General features: G+C 36.3%; 1 protein-coding gene across 8 annotated transcripts in view; it reads left to right on the top strand.

Annotated features, from left to right (window-relative positions):
- Positions 1-5,554, top strand: part of OPHN1 (oligophrenin 1) — a 671,055-nt gene that overhangs the window by 413,872 nt on the left and 251,629 nt on the right. The gene's annotated exons all lie outside the window — the stretch shown is intronic.

The raw sequence follows: 5,554 nt of genomic DNA, 5'->3' as shown, positions 1-5,554 counted from the left end.
TTTGTTGAGGATTTTTGCATCTCTATTCGTCAGTGATATTGGTCTGTAATTTTCCTATTTTGTAGTATTTTTGTCTGGTTTTGGTATTGGAGTGATAGTCACCTCAAATAATAAGTTTGGGAGTGTTACTTCCTCTGCAATTTTTAGGAAGAGTTTGAGAAGGATTGCTGTTAGCTCTTCCCTAAATGTTTGATAGAATTCACCTGTGAAGCCATCTTGTCCTGAACTTTTGTTTCTTGGAAGATTTTTAATCACAATTTCAATTTCATTACTTGTGATTGGTCTGTTCATATTTTCTATTTCTCCCTGGTTCAGTCTTGGGAGGTTATACCTTTCTAAGAATTTGTCCATTTTATTGGCATAGAGTTGCTTGTAGTAGTCTCTTAGGATGCTGTGTATTTCTGTGTTGTCTGTTGTAACTTCTCGTTTTTCATTTCTAATTTTATTGATTTGAGTCCTCTCCCTCTTTTTCTTGATGAGTCTGGCTAATGGTTTATCAATTTTTTTTAATCTTCTCAAAGAAACAGCTTTTAGTTTTATTGATCTTTGCTATTGTTTTCTTTTTTTCTATTTCATTTATTTCTGCTCTGATCTTTATGATTTCTCTCCTTCTGCTAACTTTGGGTTTTGTTTGGTCTTTCTCTATTTCATTTAGGTGTAAGTTTAGATTGTTCATTTGAGATTTTTCTTGTTTCTTGAGGTAAGCTAGTATAGCTATAAACTTACCTCTTAGAACTGCTTTTGCTGCAAACCATAGGTTTTGGATCGTCATGTTTTCATTGTCATTTGCCTTTAGAAATTTTTTATTTCCTCTGATTTTTTCAGTGATCTCTTAGTTATTTAGTAACGTATTGTTTAGCCTCCATGTGTTTGTGTCTTTTACATTTTCTTCCCTGTAATTGATTTCTAATCTCATAGCATTGTGGTCAGAAATGATATCTGGTATGATTTCAATTTTCTTATATTTACTGCCACTGGATTTGTGACCCCAGATGTGATCTATCCTGGCGACTGTTCCGTGTGCACTTGAGAAGAAAGTGTAATCTGCTGGTTTTGGATGGATTGTCCCTATAAATATCAATGAAATCTATCTCGTCTATTGTATCATTTAAAGCTTGTGTTTCCTTATTGATTTTCTGTTTGGATGACCTGTCCATTGGTGTAAGTGAGGTGTTAAAGTATCCCATTATTATTGTGTTACTGTCAATTTCCTCTTTTATAGCTGTTAGCCACTGCCTGATGTATTGAGGTGCTCCTATGTTGGATGCATATATATTTATAATTGTTATATCTTCTTCTTGGTTTGATCCCTTGATCATTATGTAGTGTCCTTCCTTGTCTCTTGTAACATTCTTTATTTTAAAGTCTATATTATATGACATGAGTATTGCTACTCCAGCTTTCTTTTGATTTCCATTTGCATGGAATATCTTTTTCCATCCCCTCACTTTCAGTCTGTATGTGTCCCTAGGTCTGAAGTGGGTTTCTTGTAGACAGCATATATATGAGTCTTGTTTTTGTATCCATTTAGCAAGCCTGTGTCTTTTGGTTGGAGCATTTAATCCATTCACATTGAAGGTAATTTTTGTTATGTATGTTCCTATTATCATTTTCTTAATTGTTTTGGGTTTGTTATTTTAGGTCCTTTTCTTCTCTTGTGTTTCCCCCTTAGAGATGTTCCTTTAGCATTTGTTTTACACATGGTTTGCTGGTGCTAAATTCTCTTAGCTTTCCTTTGTCTGTTAAGCTTTTGATTTCTCCATCGAATCTGAATGATATCCCTGCTGGTTAGAGTATTCTTGTTTGTAGTTTTTTCCGTTTCATCACTTTAAGTATATCATGCCATTCCCTTCTGTCTTGTAGAGTTTCTGCGAGAAATCAGCTGTTCACCTTATGGGAGTTCCCTTGTATGTTATTTATCTTTTTTCCCTTGTGGCTTTCAATAATTTTTCTTTGTCTTTAATTTTTGCCAGTTTGATTACTGTGAGTCTCGGCATGTTTCTACTTGGGTTTATCCTGTATGGGACTGTCTGCACTTCCTGGTCTTGGGTGCCTTTTTTTCCCCCCATGTTAGGGAAGTTTTTGACTATATTTTCAAATATTTTCTCAGGTCTTTTCTCTCTCTCTTCTCCTTCTGGGATCCCTATAATGTGAATGTTGTTGCATTTAATGTTATCCCAGAGGCCTCTTAGGCTGTCTTTATTTCTTTTCATTCTTTATTCTTTATTTTGTTCCACAACAGTGAATTCCACCATTCTGCCTTCCAGGTCACTTATACATTCTTCTGCCTTAGTTATTCTGCTATGATTTTTTCTAGTGTATTTATCCTTTCAGTTATTATATTGTTCATCTCCGTTTGTTTGTTCTTTAATTCTTCTAGATCTTTGTTAAACGTTTCTTGCATCTTCTCAATCTTTGCCTCCATTCTTTTTCCAAGGTCCTTGATCATCTTCACTATCATTATTCTAAATTCTTTTTGTGGAAGGTTGCCTATTTCCACTTCATTTAGTTGTTTTTCTCAGGTTTCATCTTGTTCCTTCACCTGGTACATAGCCCTCTGCCTTTTCATCTTGTCTATATTTTTGTGAATCTGGTTTTTTTCCACAGGCTGCAGGATTGTAGTACTTCTTGCTTCTTCTTTCTGCCCTCTGGTAGATGAGGCTTGTGCAAGTTTCCTGGTGGGAGGGACTGATGGTGGGTAGAGCTGGCTGTTGCTTTGGTGGACAGAGCTCAGTGAAACTTTAATCTGCTTGTCTGCTGATGGATGAGGCTGGGTTCCCTACCTGTTGGTTGTTCGCCTGAGGTGACCCAACACTGTAGCCTACCCAGGCTCTTTGGTGGGGCTAATGGCGGACTTTGGGAGGGCTCACGCCAAGAAGTACTTCCCAGAACTTCTGCTGCCAGTGTCTTTGTCCTCACAGTGAGACACAGCCACTCCCCACCTCTGCAGGAGACCCTCCAACTCTAGCAGGTAGGTCTGGTTCAGTCTCCTATGTGGTCACTGCTCCTTCTCTTGAGTCCCGATGTGCACACTACTTTGTGCCCTCCAGGCGTGGAGTCTCTGTTTCCCCCAGTCCTGTCGAAGTCCTACAATCAAATACCACTAGCCTTCAATGACTGATCCTCTGGAATTCCTCCTCCTGTTTCCAGACCCCCAGGTTGGGAAGCCTGACGTAGCTCAGAATCTTCACTCCAGTGGGTGGACTTCTGTGGTATAAGTGTTCTCCAGTTTGTGAGTCACCCACCAGCAGTTATGGGATTTGATTTTATTGTGATTGCACCCCTCCTACCATCTCACTGTGGCTTCTCCTTTGTCTTTCGATGTGGGGTATCTTTTTTGGTGAGTTCCAATGTCTTCCTGTCGATGATTGTTCAGCAGTTAGCTGTGATTCCGGTGTTCTCGCATGAGGGAGTCCCTATGCCATTGATTTTTAATAATTTCTAAAGATACTATATTTATTTATTGTCTTTTATCTTATGAATGTAGTACTGATTTTTCATCACTTTCATCTCGTCCTAACATTAGATGGATAATTAAGTGAGAATTTATAACTGAAGGTACACAATAATGACTACATTTAGAGGAATAATAAGTTACCATTTGAGTTTGTATCGTTTCTAATATAGGGCAGTGCTCTTAGTTTCTTCTATGGTTTAAAGGGTGGTGCTAAAATGGCTTCTTCTAAATAAGTGTTCAGAAACATTGAATTAAACACATTAACATCCAGTTTGCCAATATACTTTTCGGAATCAGTACCTTGAGCCCATCAAACCTTACTCCATCCCAGGAATTCTTTGAACTCCATTTATATGTACTGCTCAGAGTTTAATTCATGGATTAATGGCTATAAGTGCACTTCTGTATTCCAGTCCTTAAAGTCATTGTACACAGTAGAAGAACCCATGAGTAAAAGTTTAAATTTTCATCATATTCCTAACTATCCATTTATGAAACATTTGTAGTATTTTTGGTCAGAGATGAGTTTCTCTTAGATTCAGGTACTTGTTATCAGATATATCTGTGGTTCACCAAAGTCTATTTTTTAGACAAATTCCTCTTTTGCAAAGGTTTACATAAAAATACTAGCAGGTTTTAAACAATACATGATTTATTGTCTTTTCTACTTATATGTTTTTTTATTTGAGTATCATCGATTCACAATGTTGTGTTAGTTTCAGGTGTACAGCAAAGGGAATCAGTTATGCATATATATATCCATTCTTCATTAGATTATTTTCCTGTATTGGTTATTACAGTATATTCAGTAGAGTTCCCTGTGCTTTAAAGTAGGTCCTCATTAGTTGGCTATTTTATATATAGTAGTGTAGATATGTTCATCTCAATTTCCCAATTTTGCCCTCTCCCACTCTTTCGCCTTTGGTAAACATAAGTTTGTTTTCTACATCTGTGACTCAAATTTCTGTTTTGTAAATAAGTTCATTTGTACCCTTTTTTCGATTCCACATATAAGCAATATCATATGTTATTTGTCTTTGTCTGACTTACTTTACTCGGTATGACAATATCTAGGATAATATCTAGGTCCTATTGCTGGAAATAACATTATTTCATTCTATTTATATATATATATATATATATATATATATATATATATATATATATATACCATATCTTCTTTATCCACTCCTCTGTCAATGGACATTGAGGTTGCTTCCATGTCTTGGCTATTGTAAATAGTGCTGCAATAAATATTGGGGTGCATGTATCTTTTCAAATTATAGTTTTCTCTGTATATATGCCCAGGAGTTGTATTGCTAGATCATATGATAATTCTATTTTTAGTTTTTTAAGGAACCTCCATACTGTTTTCATTAGTGGCTGTACCAATTTACCTTGCCTCAACAGCATAGGAGGGTTCCCTTTTCTCCACACCCTCTCCAGTATTTATTGTTTGTAGAATTTTTGATGGTGGCCATTCTGAATGGTGTGAGGTGATATACCTCATTAGAGTTTTGATTTGCAGTTCTCTAATAATTAGTGATGTTGAGCATCTTTTCATGTGCATTTTGCCCTTCTCTATGTCTTCTTTGGAGAATTGTCTATTTAAATATTTTGCCCTTTTCCTTCACATTTAAAAAATTATTTATTTATTTCTGTTTCAATTTAAAAAATTTATTGGAGTATAGTTGATTTACAATGTTGTGTTTGCTTCAGGTGTATAGAGTGAAACAAGTCAGACAGAGAAAGACAAATATCATATGATACTGCTTACAGGTGGAATTTTTTTAAAAAGGGTACAAATGAACCTATCTACGAAACAGAAATAGAGTTACAGATGTAGAAAACAAACTAATGGCTACCAGGGAGTAAGGGGGAGATAAATTGGAAGATTAAGATTGACATATACATACTATTATATAAAAACTAGATAACAAATAAGGACCTACTATATTGCACAGGGAACTCTACTCAATACTCTGTAATGGCCTATGTGGGAAAAGAATTTTAAAAAGAGTGGATAGGGGCTTCCCTGGTGGCGCAGTGGTTGCGCGTCCGCCTGCCGATGCAGGGGAACCGGGTTCGCGCCCCGGT

Source organism: Physeter macrocephalus, chromosome 21 (assembly GCF_002837175.3).
Source record: "Physeter macrocephalus isolate SW-GA chromosome 21, ASM283717v5, whole genome shotgun sequence".
In the NCBI taxonomy this organism is placed as follows: Eukaryota; Metazoa; Chordata; class Mammalia; order Artiodactyla; family Physeteridae; genus Physeter; species Physeter macrocephalus.
The sequence above is the reverse complement of the archived record's forward strand: the minus strand, read 5'-3'. Positions and strand labels throughout refer to the sequence as shown.